General features: G+C 35.1%; 1 long non-coding RNA gene across 1 annotated transcript in view; it reads left to right on the forward strand.

Moving 5' to 3' along the window:
• Positions 1-17667, forward strand: part of LOC135299416 (uncharacterized) — a 47513-nt gene extending 29846 nt beyond the window's left edge. Inside the window, exons 2-3 of the long non-coding RNA XR_010361400.1 lie at positions 12975-13107; positions 17024-17667. This is a non-coding gene — a long non-coding RNA (uncharacterized LOC135299416). The remainder of the gene's footprint in view (positions 1-12974; positions 13108-17023) is intronic.
• Positions 17668-20482: the final 2815 nt, after the last annotated feature.

Genomic DNA, 20482 nt, shown 5'->3' on the forward strand with positions numbered 1-20482 from the left:
CATATATTTATTTGTTAATAGGTTCAAAGAGATATTACTGAAATATCTCATCTCTTAACCCTTAAAATAATTCTGAGAGGAGGGATGATTCATTCCTTATAATCACTTTAGGAAGGTGATTATATAGAAGGTATAATATTTATATTTATAATAGATGTAGGAAGGTAAGTATCAGTACTAGCCATTAAGTCCATGTGTTTTGCTTGGGTATGAACAGATGCATATTAACTGTCTCTGGGTGAAACTGTTTGGCATTTTAAAGGCCAAAAGCAATCAGAGCTGTGATGCTCTGGTTTGGCCTGCTCAAATAAGCAAAAGAAGTCACCAAAACAAATAACCTAGATAAAGTGAATCTTTATGAATTTCAGATTTTTTCGGATCCAGCTATCTGTAAGATCTAGTGCTGTAATGGAAGTACAACTTTTTAGCTAGGTCTGTGGTAGGAGGTGGTTGGGATTTTTTATTCCTAATTTCTGTGTGGAAAATTACATTAACCAAGGATTTGGCCCCAACCTCTCTCTAGGATCTTCACTGACCAAGAATATGGAAAATCATTATTTTCATATTCATACACAGACAGATGGATTTAAAAAAATCTTCACAGAAGAAAGGAGAAGCTGAAAGATACATTTAAAGAGGAATGTTTCAGAGAACAGTTCTGGCATATAAATAGACTTTGGACAAATTGACGATTAACTTTTTCAGATGCTCTGGTGAGTGAAGGAAAAATGGGGAGAAAAAAAAAGCTGTTTTGGAGCTAAATATACTGGTCACGACAAATAAATGAGTTAGGGTTGAAGAATAGTTTTTCAGAGAAGCATAGATGTTTAAAGACAGATGCAGGAGTTTATTTCTGACTTGGTAACTAAGTAATTATCAATGACAGGATGATTATTTCCATGAATCCACTCGAAGAGGAGTACTTACTTGTTACTTATTTGTATGTAATACAGAGACTAGCAGGCTCATTAACTTTGACTTTGGTCAGCAGAGCAAAAGGATATGATGGAGGAAATTAGCTTTCCTGGTGGTGAAAGGCTCTGACACCTGCCATGGCTCTTTTCCTGACTTGCAATTGCCTCCGCGATTTGCTACTCTAACTGAATGCTCCCCCAAACTCTGGGCACATGGTAATTCACATGTGAGTACTTAATTAATTGGCTCATTTAATCAGTGTGTGAGCAGAAAAGACCTTATGCTAGCAGTATTTCTCCCCAGGAGAGCTTGCCCATTTGAGAGGCATGGTCTCCATATCCCCTGATAGCAATTAACAACTACTGAATTGCTCCACTGAATAATCATGAAATTCGGCTGTCTCGGATCATTTCATGTAGTCTAATAGTGCTTAAATTTAGTATCTTGCCAAACTGGGGCCCATTAGAATCAACAGTGAATTCATGTGCTTTTTGAACAAATTTAAATGGATGCCTTATCAAAAGATGAAACTACTTCATGCTTGATGTTTACATATTGATAGTATTTTGAATATTTTTACATCTATTTGGGAAAAATTGAAATTGAAAAATTTATATTAAGAGCCTTTGAATTAAAAGCCTTCTCTAAATAATCAAAATAAATAACAGTAAATACCAGCATACATTTGTGCTTCAGTTTAATAACTAAAAGTTAAAACTAAATATCATATTTGTGTACATAATTTCATACTAACACTTGATATAATTTCTACCAAATGTGATTTTTTTTTTTCAATTTCTGTTCAGGAAAATATGGTGAACAAAGAAACATTAGTCTTGTATGTTTTTGTTTAATATCTTGTTCAGAAAATAAAACTTTGCCAAGGTGTTGTTTGAAAGAGACATGCTCATCATTTGGCACCGTTGAGTGAAGCTTCTGACCAGTAAGGGTCATTCTTAAAAGCAGAATCTCAACATCTGAAAAAAATCATAATGGCAGTTGTGAATGAAAGTAGTATTTCTTTAAATACACTGCTTTTTGAGTCTGTAAAGAGCCCTGACCTCTAAAGCTTCAGGTTTTTCCTGTAAAAGAGGTATTTTCTCCACTAACTCTTGACATCCTGAAAAGCAGCATTTGAAGACAGAGATCATTTCAGCATGCATGCTTCTTCTAAAAATAATTAAATCCAACTCCAAGCTGTTTGAGGTTTTCTTTTTGGGTTTCAATGCTATGAATAATTCACCCAAGATGAACTGGGACTACCAGTCTGTTTGGAAAGGTCATCAGCCTCTGTCAGAATTTTAAAAGAGAACATTCTCAGAGGTCTCTCAGATTGTGTGTCCAGGGCTGGATATGTTCTTTTCTTAAATACTCAAATAAAATGGATATTTCAGTTAAATAATGAAAGTTAATCATATGTCAAGCAAAATGACATAGGTAGCATTGTGGTATCATTGCAGTAATGTGAAAGTGTCATTGACTTTCATCTTTCAATTGGCAGACTAGATTTCCCTCTCTCTACTCATCTTAAAATATTTTGAACACCTTGCTCATATGTGGTTACATCCAATTCACATTAATGTAAACCAAGCATATTAAGAAGTACTTTAAAGCAGCACTGACTTTAAAACAGAATAAAAGGTTCCCATTTTTGATACTAAAGGAGAGTTTATATATATATATATAAACTATATATATAGTTTATATATATATAGTTTTTATATATATAACTTTATATATATAGAAACTATAAAGTTTCTATATTCTTAATTTCTATATAGCCACTCATATTTTGAAGAAAAAAGATTATTGAGTGGAAAAAGTATTGAACCAAAATAAAGCAATAAAAGATTAAATTAAAAACCTTAAAAAGAAGCTTTATTTTTCAAATGGTTTCTATCACATTTTTAGCTCTAATGTAATTTTTCCTTTTATTTCAATCAATTTTTAATGTATTTCTTTATTCTCCCATTTGGTATGCTTTCACATTATTCCCTAGCTAATCTGCATTGAGTTTGGGTTTTTGTTTGTTTGTTTGTTTGTTTTTTACATAACTTTAATATAACTTCAAGTTCTGTCTCACAGGTAGTGTTTATCAGTCCTTCTCAAAGATCATAAAATTATCTCCTCTTCATTCTTTTCAAATAATGTACGTAGAATTATAGAATGGTTTGGGTTGGAAGGGACTTCTAAAGATCATCTGGTGTCCTCCTGTTTTGTCCCCCTCCCTCACCCCACCATGGACAGGAACATCTTTCACTAGACTGGGTTGTTCAGAGTCTCATCCAAAGTGGCCTTGAACTTCCAGGGATGGGGCATCCATAACTTCTTTTGGCAACCTCCTCTAGTACCTCATTACCTTTACAGTAAATAATTTCTTTCTAATTATCTTATCTAAACCTACCTTCTTCCAGTTTATAGCCGCTCCCTCTCGTTCTATCACCATAATACTCTTGTAAAAGTCCCTCTCTGTCTTTCTTGTATGCATCTTTAAGTTACTGGAAGGCTACTAAAAGGTCTCCCCAGAGCCTTCTTTTCTCCAGACTGATCAATCCCAACTCTCCCAGCCTGTCTTCATGGGAGTGGTGCTCCAGACCTCTTCTCATCTTCGTGGTCCTCCTCCGAACTTGCTTCAATGGGTCCATCTCCTTCTTATGTTGGGTGCCCCAGAACTGGACACAGCACTCCAGGTGGGGTCTGATGAGAGCAAAGCAGAGGGGCAGAATCACCTCCCTCAACCTGCTGGTCACTCTTTTGATGAGCCCAGAACAGGATTAGCTTTCTTGGCTGCAAGTGCATATTGCTTCCTCATTTCCAACCTTTCATCCATCAGCACCCCCAAGTAATCTCCTCAGGGCTGCATTCAATCCATTTTCCACCCAGCCTGTATTTGTTGTTAGAATTACTCTGACTCAGGTGCAGTTTCTTAAACATGGCGTAGTTGAAATTCATGAGCATTGCACAGGCACACCTGCCAAGCCTGTCAGGGTCCATCTGGATAGCATCACTTTCTTCCAGAATATGGACTTCACTACATAGTTTGGTGTGTTTGGCAAACTTCTGAGGGTACATTCTATCCTATTGTCTATGGCACTGACAGATGTTAAAGACTGCCAGACCTAATACCAAATCCAGAGATTGACTGGTCAATACTTGGGCATCAAGACCTTGACAATAGTTCTTTGATGGAATCATCCAAGTAATTCCTTTCCCATCAAGTAGTCCATCTGTTAGATCCACACCTCTCTAGTTTAGAGAAGGTTGTTGTATGAGACAACATCTACTTACACAAGTCCAAGTAGATGACATCAGTCGCTCTTCCATTATCCACCAATGCTGTAACCCCATCACAGAGCCACTGAAGTTTTCAGGCATGATTTGCCCATAGTGAAGCCCTGTTGGCTATCACAAATCACCTGCTCATTTTCCATGTCCTAGCATAGTTTCCAGGAAAGTCTGTTCCATTGTCTTCTCAGGTACTGAGATAAGACTGACTGGCCTGTAGTTCCCCAAGTCTTTCCTTTTTACCTTTTTTAAAATGTTTTTTAAGTGTATGTGTCCTCTTTTCCAGTCCATGGGAACTTCACTGGACTGCCATGACTGCTCAAATACAATGGATAGTGGCTTATCCACTTCCTTCACCAGTTCTGTCAGGACCTGCAGATGTGTCTCATCAGGTCCCATATAGTTGCTCACCTTCAGTTTTCTTTAATTGTCTCAAACCTGTACTGCTCCTACAGTGGGAGCCTCTTCGTTCTCCCAGCCCCCCACATTTACCTTCTACAACTCAGGCACTGTGGTTGAAACATTTGCTGGTGGAGACTGAGACAAAAAAAACCATTAATTATTTCAGCTTTCACTCTGTTACCAGGACTCATATTTCCTTCCAGAGAGCACCCACCTTTTTTCTGATCTTATATCACTGATGTGCCTACAGAAGCTTTTGTTGTTTCCCTTTATGTCCCTGGCCAGATTTAATTCTGCCAGGGCTTTAGCTTTCCTAACTTGATCCCTGGCTGCTTGGACAATTTCTCTCTTTCTCTTCCAGGCTACCTTTCCTTATTTTTACATCCACTGTAAGCTTCTTTTTTGTTTCATTATTACATTTAGTATGAACTCTTACAGAAATTGTGCTGTAAATGGTTTCTTTTTACTATTTTCATGGGACAGTAAAAAAGGTCTTTATAAAGCTTATGTTTTGTTTTCCCTCTGTTCTTCAAAAAAATCAGCTCTACATTACTTTAATCTAAAAAGTTTTCTGAGGATTAGTTCTCTTAAGAAACTTAATACTCCAACCCAAATCATTGTCAGATGACAAATTTGAGCACATCTGCACATATGCCTACCCTACTCATACCACAGGCTTCCACTTTATGTACCTATTTAAGAAACAATCACAGGAAAAAGTGACAGAAGAAGTCTCCTGCAGTATATATATATGCCTCTGAAGTCAATTCTAGAAAAAGTCAACTAATCACTGGAAGAGTAAAAAAAAAAAAAAAAAAAAAAAGGAAGAATATCTAGCATGTTAATTGAGTAATATTTAATATTTTTAACTTGTTTATATACTTGTATATATACTTGTTTATATACTGTAAACATGTAGCAGTATAAATAAGAAAGTGGAGTCATCAGCTCTATCACATTAAAATTGTAACATCAATGAAAAAGAGAGATTTAAAAAGAATTAACCAAACAGTTTAAGAGAAGAATGATATTAAAGGGTTGCTATGATACCTTTAAAATTTGACTTAGAAATTCCTGCTACATTCAGTGGTCAGTGACAATTTCAACATCTAAATAGAAGTTACACAAACAGTAAGACCTAGTGCAGCAGAATGGGAAGTTGTATATAGTTGGGTTTGTCATATTTTTGTGAAATTGTTTTGCCTATTATGTTAATAATTCAAATTTATGCTAGTTAAACTGCTGAAAACTACAATACTTAAAAAAATCTACTTTTTTTCAAGAAAGATGAAAGAGATTTTTTGTCATTTTTTAAAAAGTCTGAAACTGCTGAACTAAAGATTAGTTAATTTTTCTGTAAAATAAAGCAGGGATAACTTCAGCAGAAATGAAATTAATCTTTTTTCTATCTCATGTTTATGCAGTCAGAATACAGTAAGGATCTGTATATTTTTTGCAAATTCACAGATAGTGAAAAGTACTTGTCCTCATGTCTCTTTGAATATAAATTAGAACATGTATTATAATAAATAATGGCAAACAGAAACCTACCCTTTGCTATGGGTTGTGCAAGGTTATTTTAGCATATAGTGCCCCCGAGAGTTCTAGATTGTTGCCAAAAAATTCTTCATGTTCAAATTAATTAATGGGTACCAAGTTTAACACAAGACAACAGCCAGATTTAATGAGAGAACTATGCCATTAGCCTAATTTAATTTGAGGTCAGGATTAAGACAAAATGAAGAAACTTTAGATTAAGAAAATGGTTTTTATTTTTAAAAAATATTTGGTATAGCTGCACTAATATGGTCTTAAAGACACTTTGAAGATTTTTCCATCCCATTTACATTTTCAGCCATTTATTTTAAACTGATTTGTCTGTCTTTGAAAGTGATTAATGCATGGAGCCTAGACACACTGACTAAATAAAAAAAACCATTCCCCTTAGGAACACTTCACTGAAAACATTGTCCTAGTTACTAAAATAATAATTATAGTGAAAGTTTCTGGAGATAAAATTATATAAAAATATGCCTTTGAGCTTAAAACTTATTTAGTCAAGCTAAAATTTAGCTTGACCCAAAATTTATTGAACCAAGCTATGTGTTTACAGAGCTCTTTGAGGAAAAAATAGCTTGATAATAAATCTGGGAATGAAAACAGGAATACATTCCATATAGGAATGGCCTTTTACGTGATTTTTTTAAAATCATTTTTTACATACATATTCTGTCGACAGTGAGATTTTATTCTGATCTGAAGCACACTTATGAGATAAGAAGAAATGATAATATTTCCCAGAGCTGCTTTCTTTTTAATTAAATTTGTATTCCACCTGTCTGTGATAGATAAGTAGGCCCTTGACAGGAGATTAAAGTTAAATGATGCCCCTTACCCAACATTTAGTTATTTTTGTACATGGATTTATGAATTTCTTGGGCAATAACTTTAGATTAAAAAAATGACAAACATACCTACCTGTGTATGCATGTGTACTCACATTTGAGAAACAGAAAAAGTGCAGTTTACACTAAATTGTCCATGTTTGAATCCTAAGTTTATTTCTAACTGCCTGAGGGCATTTTGCCTCTCTTGAATTTTAAATACTGAATATCTTTTTAGTCTGGACCTTTAACATGATTAGTGTCATCCGAGTTCCTTTATATTAGGTCATATATTTTTAGTTCCCTCAGCCCAAATTTCATTGATTTATTGTATAAGTATTGCATTAAAATAATAGTAATTATTACATTAAAATCAGTTTTAGGCACAATGTGGTTTAATTTTTCCTAGTAATTGTCCACATATTTTAGAGTGAAACTATAGCATGTTAGCAAACTCTTCTTAGCTGATACACTGTGGGTAGGAATCATAACTGAAACTGCATTTCTGAAAATCTATACTGAAATTTCCATTGATATTTGTTATCATTTCCCAGACTGGATTTTAGGAGTTGTGGCTAGAACCATAATGCCTAACTAATGGATCATGAAAATTAAAAAAATGCAGAGAGCTTCATTAATTCGGTGCTTTACAGCAACAATTCCAAAAGTGTGCTGTACCATATGGCAGAAAAAAAAAGAAATTAAATGGCAGCTGTTAATCCGTTGGGTTAGGAACATGACAGAAAAGATTTTGTTTTGTCTTCAGCATGTATCTTTGTCTCAGATATTGTATCTTATGTCTCTAATATTGTTAACTCAGTAGACACAGCATATATATCCTTGTAAAATAACGCCCAGTAAAATATAGAAATTGTGCAGAGAGGATACTAAAGAAAAAAAACAAGGACATCAGGCAAATCCAGCGAGTAAAGCTGATGTGTGTATTTTATTACATGGCTGGTTAATAATTTGCTAATGGTTGATACAATGATCTGAATCTTTCTTGCAGCTCCCCCATTCCCTTCTTACAACTGTCCTCTCCAGCTCTTACAATCCAGCATTAGAGATCCCATGTGAATTCACTTCATTCACTAAAAAGGGGTCTCACAGCAGCTTTGTGGTGTAAGTATAAAGAAGCAATATAAAGCTTCATATTTCATATTTCTTTTCCTTCACTGATAAAAATTTTTCCCCATTCTTTGTGCAATTACAATATTGGTGGAAATCTTGTCTCCCCATACCTGTATGGAAAAAAAAGCTCATTTTTTCCTTTCTCAATCTATTGCCTTTATTCTACTGAGCAGTCCCATTAGCTTTACGAAGAAGATGAAATGGAAGAGCTGTATGATGAATTGCAGTTTCTATCTTCCTTTTATCCTACATTCCTGTAGTACAAGTATGCTCGTAATACATGCATTTTTTTAAATCATGTGCCATTCTTATGCATGTACTGTATGCTTGACTAATATAAAATATTTGCCAGACAGAGGAAGCCTCTTCTGACAGTTTACTTATGGTCTCACCTCATTCTTTTCACAGCATCACACTTGAATGGTTTATTTCTAATGGGTGTGGGCAAAGGGGGAAGAAAAAAAGAAAGTAAAACATAAAAATTCAAAGAAGACAATTTTCCACTTTTTTATTCTCTTCCAAAAAAGGATCAAAACCAAATTAGTTCTGTAATTTCCACAGCTCTCATCAAATAATGAATTTAGGAGTTGTGTGGACGATCAACTTTCTCTACATAAAAAGAACTATATTGTGTGGTCCATGGCATGTTTCAACATTAATTTTGCTTTCAGTCTCACTGAAATAATTTTGTATTCTGACTGCCCCTGCAGCTCCTTATTCAACACTAAGTTTGACTAAAACAAATGACAGAGAGTGATTTGAAGTTTCCAGCACGGGGAATTCTTGGCTCCATAGACATTTGTTCTGAAGGATTTACTCCTGTAACAGGCCTGTTTCTGCATTACTTTGATGGTGAATAGTAACCAAAGAAGCAAAAATCTTTTTTTCCGGACCAACAGGTCAATACTGCATGCATATTGGAAAATACATTTGAAAAAATAGAATTACTGCCTGTGCAGACATCATTACTATCACTGTTATTTTCTACTAGTTAGTGAATGAAAAATAGTCTTGAGACCTTACAGAAGGTGCAGTAAATGTTTTCCATTTTTTTTAATGTTTTTTATATAAAGAGAATTTTTTTTCGCTCTTAGGCAACACATGGTTCATAATACAGGGGAATCTTAATTTTTGTAGAGCTGTAATTATTTTTCTGCTGTTTAGATATGATATCAGACTTCATCAGTACTAGTCATCAATACCACTCATTCTCTTTGAATGAATCCTTATATCATGACTCCTTTCCAACAGAAGAAAGAGCAGGTGAAATAACTGTCCTTTTTCTATTTTCTTGTTCACTTAATGTGATAGAAGCTTTGATGCTTTGACATAAATATCCTCTGGGCTACAAAGGCTTAATTTCTCCAGACACTTTATTCTTTCAGGAATTCTAAATTAAACTACAGATTTTCTTCATTTGTTTTGTTGCTTGGAGAATCAAAGCACATGGATCTGACATCATAAATAATACTATATCACCCTACCATGAGCTCAATTGTTCAGACCATACTGCTCATAAGGCCAGTGTGTGGGTTCAACCCCCATATGGGCCATTTACTTAAGAGTTGGACTCAATGATCCTTGTGGGTCCCTTCCAACCCAGAATATTCTGTGAATCTGTAAAATTAGGACCCATCTAGGCTACTAAACATGGGACTCTGGAATTACATTATATGAGAAAAAGCTGTAACCTAACCCCCCAAATACCATTCTGGAATCGACTTCAAAGGATAACCTATGATACAGGGAAAAAATTTCCATTAATTAGTGCAGTATCCATGTGTTGGCATGTGTTGGTACAGAGACAATAAATCATGACTGAACAAATTTGCTTCTGGATAATTATGTGCCCTTTGCCCTGAAGGTATTTTCAGTAAATAAGAAAATTGGATGGGTCTGATATTTTGCGGATGTGTTTGGGAGAAATGCACATTTTACCTAAAGTACCTGAATTTGGCTTCAGAATTGTTCCTGTGTGAAACAGTTCTAATTATGGGTATTGAAAGAGATTTGCTGAGAGGGACCAATCTGCTTTTTCTTTACGCCTCCCCACGTGTGACACGCGCGGTGACAAAGGGCCGCAGGGCTGTGCCCGTGCTGGGAGCGCTGTCCCGGGCAGGCTCCGCCTGGCAGCCGAGCGGGCACAGAAAGCTGCCGCGGCCGGGCTGCCAGCGACCCCCCTTGCCGGCGGGGAGATCCCCTGTGCCCGGGGGAAATGCCCGGGAAATCGGGCCGTGCGAGGAGCTTCAGCACATAGAGCCAGCGGAGGCAGGGCCCCAGCGCGGGGTGATTTTGTGGCCGCAGGAGGGACCCGCAGCCGCCGCTGCTCGGCGATCGCGCCCGGCCCGGCCCGGGAGCCGCGCAGACTCCGCGCAGCTCCGCCTGCCGAGCTGCGCCCGCGGCACCGCGGGTTGCTGCACCCTGCTTATCTCTGTGTCTCTTCTCTCCTCTTTGCTCCCTTCTCTGTCCGCCCTTGGCAGGAACACTTACCTTCCTTTTCAATAAACACTTCTCAGAACGCTGCTCAAGAATATTTGTTGCAGACATATTTATTTTCTTATGTATGGCTGGCAGATTGCTAATTTGAAACAGAATTCTATATTTTTGGTACACATAAAATAATTCTAGAATGTTGACAACATTTTTAAAAATAGTAGTATTAAATTTCTCTTAAATCAAATTTGAAGCCTGATCAGCTTTGGTTAATATTTTTGATTCCACAAAAGTTTTACTATTTATAAAGTTCTTGCTATGGCACCGAGCACTACCTTCCTGGTAACACAGGTGCCATGCAACTGAACGAAGTTCAGCTGTTTCTAAAGTGGATGAGTCCATGTAAATTCCTTGATGGCACTGACGGTACAGATCAAAAAGTTTTCATGATATTGGACACAGGGTAACAAGACTCTAACTGTTTCCAAGGCCTTGCATTTGTGCATTTATACTGCCCTTTCCATTTGGAGGTACCTATGACCATTTTGTATTTCATAGCTTTTAGTAGCCTATGTTTAACATGGTATGTTTATCTCTGACATTTTCAGTTGAATTCTTAGATTTTAATTATTTTTTAATGAAGCTGGAACTTCTACACCTACTGTCTGAGCTTCATCATAGAACACTTAGCAATTTTCAAGCAATATGTAAACTATTTTTGTCATATTTTGTGGTACTAAAGCCAATTTAAGTTTGAACATTTTTTAATTAGCTGAAATGATGCTACTTTTTCACTGCCTATTCACATGGGATACACCAACCAAACTGGAAATACTCATCTACAAATGCAACAGCCTGTGATGTTGCACAAGGGATTTATTTTTACTTATGAGAAGATTCTGTGCTATAGTTTGTTGTGCCACTGGTACCATGGCATCTGCTATTTTCATGGCTTTTCCACCTTTTAGTTTTCAGTAACAGACATCTAGGGAAGTTTTACATCACATTAAAGATCATATATTCACTCAATATATCCAAGGACACGGTGGGAGCAATATATAGTGTTCATTTTATTATTCAAAGTTAACTTTTACGGTCTGCATACTGTGATTCTTCAAGTTAGTTGCTTGAAGTGTTGTTTAAAGAGTTTCCTACAGAATAAAGTTACTTCAATGTAATCCCTTTTAGAGTTGAGCCATTACAGTTTATTTTTTGTTCTCAAATAGTCTCTTTATGTCTTGAGTGACTTCTGGGTGTCAATTTATTTTCTATACTCTTTCAGTGGTGTTGAACAGCATATTTTCTATGGTATCTGGAGGAATATTCTCTAAAGAAGCTGTTCATTTCCAAACAGTCTAGACATTTATTGCCTCAAACACAGTATTTTTATCAAGATATTTGTTCAAGAGTATTTTCAGTGGCATCAATAAAGCTCATAAAACTGGTTTTAAGTACCAGTGAAGCTCATAAAACCTCATGAGTTAATAAGCTTATTTAGTGATTATCATTGGTTATTTCACAGTCCAAGTACTGTATTTTGGTGAGTAACTACTGAATCAACTAATAGTTGCCAACTAACATTTGACAACTGTTTTAACATCTCTGGTAGTAACTGAATAGTTGTGCATGAAATGTCACGAATGAAATTAGTATTAACCTGTATACCGAGTTCTGAGATCTTTCTTATCTTGTTTGTTTTGGTTCAATATATTGAATGGTAGGGAAAAATCCTATTATTTCAAGCAAGCAAGTAAAACTTAAAGAAAGCAGAAAGCCATTAAACGGCTTTCAGACAAACAAGCAGATTTAGCAGGTTCTGAGAAGAAAATATAGTCCACTTAATATGAGTTGGGAAAGACCTTTATACGTAGATGAACATATATATCAAGAAAAAATAAACTCAAAAATATACTAAAAGGGAAAGGACAGTCCTATTCTCCCTGTTTCTGTATACTAAGTGAAGAGAAATTAATTTGTTCTAATAATGAGAAAATTAATCATATGTATTGTTATCAGTCACAAAAATAGTATTATCTCTGCTGTACTTTTTTTGCTCTTAAGTGTTGCCTACTTTTACATGTCTTCCCTTTTATGCTACAAGTGGATATTTACATGGGTATGAAAGTAGTAATCCTAGTACTCTCTTGGTATAGGTAGGGTGTCTATATTTGTGTTGTAAGGAGTCACCTGCTTGAAGAAACTGGAGCTGACAAAGGCATTCCTCATTCACCGTCTGAATGGACTTTGGTTTAAGAAAACAGGGAAATTTATGCAGAACTCTTGTGTGTGTCTGTTTCCTCAACCCTCCAATGCAAATATGCTTTATACCCCTGAATGCCTGTGTTTTCAGTGAGACATGTGAAAGTGTTTGGTGGAGAAGGCTTTGTGGCATTCACATTCTCTGAAAAAAATCTCTTCACACAGGATTTTTCTCCTGGGAAGCTGAGAAGTCTCAGAGAAAAGGAAAACAGTTCTTATCTCATTTGCTTTTCCTGTGTTGTGGTCATATATGGAATGTGTTTGGAGATTGTTTTCCCACAGATGATTGTTTCATTCAGTAAGTATCCTTTTTGTATTCTTTAGCATAGTATAGTATAGTATTCTTTAATATAATATAGTATAATAAAGTAATAAATTAGCCTTCTGAGAACATGGAGTCAGATTCATTATTCCTCCCTGCCACGAGGGTTCCTGCAAATACAGTAAGGCGTAGTCATGAGATTTGTGGCTGGAAAGGACCTCTGGTACACTCAGATCTTCTTATGGGCAAAAGAGGAAGGTGGAAAAACTCTTTACAAGATGGTAAAATAATTAGTTTATATTAAAATTGTTCAGCACTTCTCTTTTCTGTTGTTTTTAAATATGGTTTTAATTGAATGCTTAAGGTAGCATTCCAATAGTGACCAAACATTGTTATTTTATAAAATGCTTTCTGAGATGAAGAAGATTTGCTATACCAGTTTCTTTTTTAAAGAAGGAAAGTGACCATTTGATATTTTATTAATCAACAAATGTGATGATGTGATTTATTAACTTGATTTTTCTGAGAAATATTTCTTCATGTCAACATTCTTACAGTCACAAAAATGTGTGCATGTACAGCATGAATACTATTGTGTGAACAGGAGTATTCAATAATGAAATGCTCACAAACTACTATTGTATCACCTAGATTCAAAGATTATAAGAAAGGCCTATGCCATGGGACAACAGGTAGTGGCTTGTCACACAAATAATTAAGTGTCCTGATGTTGAAACAGTGTCTGGAAAGTTCATGACTCAACAGGATAATATTTTTTTTCTATTTCTTTTGGTACTGCTATGACAAATAAGGCCACAGTTTTACTGTCCCAAGATGGTGCCTGAGGTGCCTACTGTGACTGTTCCCTGATTTTCAAAGGTGTATTTAATTTAACATTTCCTGATTTCTTCAGTGGCACTGCAGATGAAGTGTGGAGAGAACATCAGAAATAGTTATCTAAAATTGCACAGCAATTACATGAGGTGACATTTCTTACAGCATGCAACATATGTGACATTTCTTTAGGCATTCTGTAACATGATTTTCTCTTCTTTTTTTTTAGTAGATTCAATATGAACTGTGATACTATTGATGTGTTCTCTTATTAAAAGTTATTAAAAGGAAAAAGCAGTAATCTTACTCTACATATCCAATTTAATTTGATAATGTAATTTTACATTAGAGGGATTGCAGATGTGCATAATATCTCACTAGCTTATAGGCTATGGTTCTTGTCACCTTTCTTAAGAGAAAGATTGTTATGATTCTTGTCACTTTCTTAAAGAGAAAGTAAATTCTTAACAGTTTTTTCCCAGGCTTCTAATTAAAATGTAAAGTAATTTTTATTTCTAGAAGAATATAGACTAGGACTTATAATTGGAAAATTGCAGCTGAGGGAAGGTGACTGGAGACAATGCTACAAAAAGAATGCTCTGTGCTGCTGTTATTTTTGATGTGTGAGACAAAGATTTTTTTCCCCATTGTTAAATAGTTTCTTTTTTTTTTCCACACCAGGATGGGGTTGTTGATTTAATCCTGCAAGAAGACTTCAGTTATGACGTTCTATGACTGCATTTTAAGAGAATCAAATTTAAAAGGCATTAGGTGATGTTAAAGTGATTGTGAAGTTGCCAGGACTTTTGTGATGATTTATTATTTTCTTTGAAATAGATTGGAGACTATGTCAATAGACTTACACTTGTGGTGTGACTTTTAATAGCAAGAGTACGCATTTGTCTTTTAAATGATACAACAGGTTATTGCTCCTATTTTCACAGTAAAATTACAGATTTTTTAATGAGAATCCCAGGAGTTGGGGACAACTGGAGAAATGTAGCTCACTATTTCTGATAATATTCATTACCTTTAGTCATGATTATTCACTGAGCTAATCTTTGAGGAAGTAATAAAATAAAGAGTCTTTCTTGGTCCTTTAAAATATGTGAAGCTGCTATTAGTTATTAAACAACAGTTAAAGAGACGTTAGACTGTTTTGACAGTGGGGGAAACAAATTAGAAAATAATAATGAGTCTGAATGAGCAGCAGAAGATGTTGTACCTGTCATGAGTGGCAGGTGATGCTTAAAGAAGTTGTGTGGTTTGTCTGTGTTTAGAAAAAAGTACCTGCACAGAGAGCAGAGATTTGTTGAAAAATCTTTGTCACAAATCCTCTGAACACAGATTTTAAGGAAAATGAGACACAACTTACCAGTTTTGTTTCACTTTACTCCAACCTTTTTTTTCCTCAAGTTTGAGAAGGATTTAAAACTTCTCAAAACAAGGGGTTTGAGCAAAGCTATTTTCTTTCCTGCTGACCTCTGTTCTTCTAAAGTCTCTGTTAGTCTACCAATGTGATAATATCCAAGCATGGCGATACACTGAAAGTTACTAGATGTATTTTTACCACACATTTGACAACCTAATTTTTCTGGATTAATCATTCCTGTTCACATGACTGGAATCTCCACCTACTCAAAGGGTAGCCTGAGGTAATTTAACGTAGGTGACATAACAGAAATATTGTGGGTGTGGGGCATAGGAGGTCAAAGGGACAGAGAAAACCAATTAAGCCACTGCTACAATGAAAGTAGAGGTATCAGGTGCCCCGCATGGTGACCAGTCTTTTTGCACCTATAACAAGTGCCCACCTGACAGCAGGACACCGTCAGGGTGAGAGCATGCAGGAACAGTTCTTCATGACAGTAGTAAATAAACAGTTTTCCTATTCTTTCCTATAGTAAAAAATGTAATAATATAATAATATATAATAATAAGATAATTTACATAAAGGTAAATATTCCTGGCCAGTGTAATTTTTTTTGGGTTTCCTAACTGATTTGTGTGTACATGCATCACCAGATGCTTCGTTTGGAGGAATGCTGCACTGAGTATTCACAGTTTCCTGTGTTTGGAGCTCTTCTGTCTTTCTCTCTCCTCTGTTCCATTCTTTGTTATGCCTGTGCATATAGAAATCTTATCATACGCTGAGGCAGAAAATTCTCTGCCTCATCCCCTCCTAATCCCTCATTACTGGATCTGAAATAAATCACACTTTGTTTAATCACCAGATGGAGACAGCCTGTGCATCGGCTCTCCTGTGCAGTTCAAAATTCATTCTTTATGGAAAAGTCAAATCAGATACTATCTGATAGGTGGGTGTTTTTGTTTTTGTTTTTTTTTGTTTGTTTGTTTGTTTGGTTTTTTTTTTGTGTTAATGTATGGATTCTTTCCCCTTAGTCTGAAGGTTTTTTGTTTTCACTTTCCTTCCTAAGCAGATTATATTTAAAAGAAACTTTTAATCTCTAGGTAAAGAATAATCTTTTGGATTACAGAGGGAAAAAAAAAAGCATGAGAAAATATCCATCTGTCTATCAAAAATACCAAAAATAACATTTATTCCAATTATGTTTTTCTGTCCTCTCCAGAACTCCCAGTCTCTGATGAGCAGATACGAAAATTCCATCAAAATTTGAAATGAACTTTTGAACCTGCAGTGCTGAAAATTAATAAAACAGCTCTGTCCTCTCTGGTGATACAATAAATGATATAATGCCAGTAAGAAAAGATTGTTTTGCAGAGTGATTTTGAGTTAGAAGGATTACACTGCAGCACCAAACACACTGTAGTTAGGCTGATCCTACTAAGAAGTGGAAGTATGAATGGAGACATTTGTTAAACCAGTATACACACAGGAAGATGAAATAGTGCAGTATTGCTTTCACAGGGTAGGCTTATTTTGGTTTTAATCATGCTGCTACATACCTAGGGTAGATTCCATTTTTTTTCTAATATGATAATTAGAATTCTGTTCCCCTCTAATAACTTAATATTGTTTCTGTGTAAAAGTTTATATGTATAGTATTTTATAAAGTGTATAATCTTGTAAGTAATTATTTTCTTAGTCTGCCAAGTTGTAGCTGAAAGTAACTAAAAGCTTTTTTTTTTTCTATAGGGGTATGTGACCTATATTTTTCCATAGAGCTTGCTCAACTGGAAAGTTTTGTTGATTAATTTTATTCTGCATTTGTCCACGCCTATTCCAGATTAACAGAAGATAAAAAGCAAGCATCTTTCTCAGCCTTCTAAAATGTATCCAAATGTCAAACATTCATTATGATTTTTAGGAAATCAGTGTAATAAAGACTTTTGTGAGATCTTATAGAGCGAGAAAATGATCACTAAAATTAACAGTTCTCAGGGTCTTATCTTTTTGTCTCCAGCTGACTGCAGACATTCTCACACATCTCTTCCCCTTTAGTTATTTGTTTGTTTTTTACAAAAAGCTACGCTTCAGTATTCATGAAAATCTTGCTTAGAGGAGGGGTCAGTCAGAAAGTGACAGTATTAGAAACTCAATATGTATTTTTGAACTCTCTGATCAATATTAGAAATGCAAGTGCAATTTTCAAATATCTACCTTAAATATTCATTTATAAGAAATTGATTTACCATGGATTTTTTTATTCTGGAAACTTGTTCTACTTGTTCTAGTTATACATATCGGAGATGCTATGATAGCTGCCATAGAGAACAGGGAAATACAATAACTACAGAAATATTTTTTATTTGTCTTATGCTCCTGAATTGATGAAAATTCCTAATTGGTTCTGTAAGTCTAAAAAAAAAAAAAAAGTATCTAAGTATCTCCTGTTCTGGAAACTGTTGCTGAAGCACATTGTTAACTTCAGTATCTTCACATATTAACTTTTTCAAGCTTTGTACCTCATCGTGTCACATGGGGCATTCAGGTGGATTTGAATTTTAACATTTCCTTTCTTGATATTTTAGTTCTATTCAGTAAAATAAAAGGCTTTGCCTTTCATTTAAGCTAATGCATCTTTATTATGCTGAAGTAATGTGTCCGTCTTTCACTGTTAATTCAACTGTCTTTTTATGTGAATTGCAAAAAGGAATATTTGTTAGGCTACCTCTTATTCAAACCACAGTTTAGTATAAATGAGAATTGATCCCAAACTTTAAAAAAGTGAATGTAAAGTCTGCTTGTTAAACTACATATCAGTGATTTAAAAGATGCTTAATATTTTATTACAAATTTGAAACTAAGTTATTTGTGTCACACTGATGCACTTTCTTGACAAATTTTATTCCTTGACATGCTTTTAAAATGAATTAAATCTTTCTAGGGTGGTAAAATCAATTTTTGCCTCTGTGATAATGAAATCAAATAACTATGCCACTATATACCTTGATAACCTTGGAGAGAAAGTAGAATATGTAAACTGCATGCTGTGTTTCTATGCTAGTATTAAAAGGCTGTGAAGACAACACTGTTTAATTATTAAAGTATAAAAGTTTAATTCAGATACAGAGCTGTGCAAGTAAATCATTCATAATGTGTACTCTGATTGAAAATAGCTTGTGTTATCTGTGTAAACCTATCCCATGTCTACTGTATCATGAGTCATTTGGTGGACGACTGCTGTTCTGTGCAAAATAATGAGAAATAATACTTAGGTAAAATACTTGAATTTTGTTATCCCTCCTTTAGGGAACAGAATTAATATAATGTGGAAAATTTCTACTTGCATTGTTCAGAAAGTCTCATAACCTTTAAATTAAAGGAGAAAAAACAAACCTTGTATCTTAGGAAGCAATTTTAAATATAAAATAGTTAGAGAATTTCATGTGCTATGTGTACCATGGCTTTGGAATGACAGAGAGGCTAAATTCAACAGATGGATGTATGTGTTACAGATTCTAGTTCAAAAATGTGTCACATGTTTTTAAAAATTATGTGGGGTAAGATAAGCATTTCACTGTAAATAATGGTAATCCAGAACATCTACATGAATGACCCTAACTGTAGTTAATAGAAGATACACATCAGAAGCCATGATTGGGTATTTTTCCAACTAAATCTAGTGTCCTTCCTGAACAGAGACTTTCTGCCCCCTTCTTATTCAGTTTCTGTTTATATGTAAAGTAGAAGAGAAAAGTGATAGGGAGATTAAAAAGACAAAAATAAAAAAGGAAGAGTATATGTAATACTGGGGTTTGCTTACTTCAGTATTCATCTGAAGCTGGTTGTTTAACCGAATTCCTGAGTTTCTGACATTATTTTTTACAGCAATGTAATATAAAATCCATAAATGATATTTAATCAGGATGAAAGTCCTCACATAATTTTGTTTATAGTTTAGGGGGAAAAAATTGTGCCATTTCCAAGATCTCTTCCCATAAGGAAGCTTTAAATTTTTTTTTTTGTGTGCGTGTGAAGAGACACTGCAGGTCTTCTTACTCGCCTTCTAATGTGGTCCCTGTGCCACTGGCGTTTGTGTCTTTAGTCCTAAATGTATCATTCAACAAGCCTGTACTTAGGACTTCACAGATGGCGTGAGGTGTTAGAGGCTGAACTTGTACTACTTCATAACACTTGAATCAATAAGATCTTTGACAAAACATGTCCTCATGGAAAGCACACTGAATAATACAATAGGGAAAATTCAGCTCCGTATGTCTTCCGTTCTGTCTGGTACTTGTTTGCTAGCAATACACAACCAACTGGAATCAGACACTCTCTAAAAAATCATTCTCCACCCAAACAACTTGAAACTTTTCAGAAGGTTGGATTTGTCAACACCATTAATTTCTGTGCCTGAATATTCTTTAAATGGGAATTAAAGATTAACATTTACAGTCATGAAATTCTGGAAAAGAAAAGGACAAAAAAAGTCAAAAGACAAGAATTTGAGGGCAAGATTTCCTTTCTATGTATGTGCAACAGGTGTCATGGTCCTAAATTTTTACAGGATCCCAGGACAATCTGAGTTGGAAAGGACACCCATGGAATCCATCCCTTAAGTGAATAAACCATAGGAGGAAAAAGCAAATCTTGGTGTTTTCAGCACCATGCTCCAACAAGGTAATCTCAGGGACTGTAGTGGCCTTTCAGGTAAAATGTGGCTGTTATGACTTTCTTGGCAGCAATATTGCAGTATTACTGTGTTGCTCATCAACTGTTTTTCAGCATAAGGACAGAGCAAGCTTGTTTTATTAGAACAGAACAAACATATTCCATCAATCAAGGGCATATTGCTTTCAGGGATTTTGTATAAAGTGAAATCATACCCAAGCCAAAATCTATGTTGCAATTCATCACATTTGTTTAGATTCTGATGACTAATAACTTAGTGCCATAGTTACTTTCTGTACAGTAACAACCTTAATGGAATTCTAGAATGATTCATTTGTAACAAGAAAGAAAAATACATTCAGAGCATCAGATGGTAGAGGTCAACATTGCAAAATACTCTATCTAAAAGATGTATTGATTTGAGAGGTTATTATTGCAGTTCATCTGAGCTGTTTTACTGCTGGAGACCATGAACTTTCCATTGTGGTGAAAATTATAGATGTTGTCCACTGTTTTAATCTTTAAAATGTCCATCAG

The sequence above is a fragment of the Passer domesticus genome, chromosome 4, assembly GCF_036417665.1.
Source record: "Passer domesticus isolate bPasDom1 chromosome 4, bPasDom1.hap1, whole genome shotgun sequence".
NCBI classification, from domain to species: domain Eukaryota; kingdom Metazoa; phylum Chordata; class Aves; order Passeriformes; family Passeridae; genus Passer; species Passer domesticus.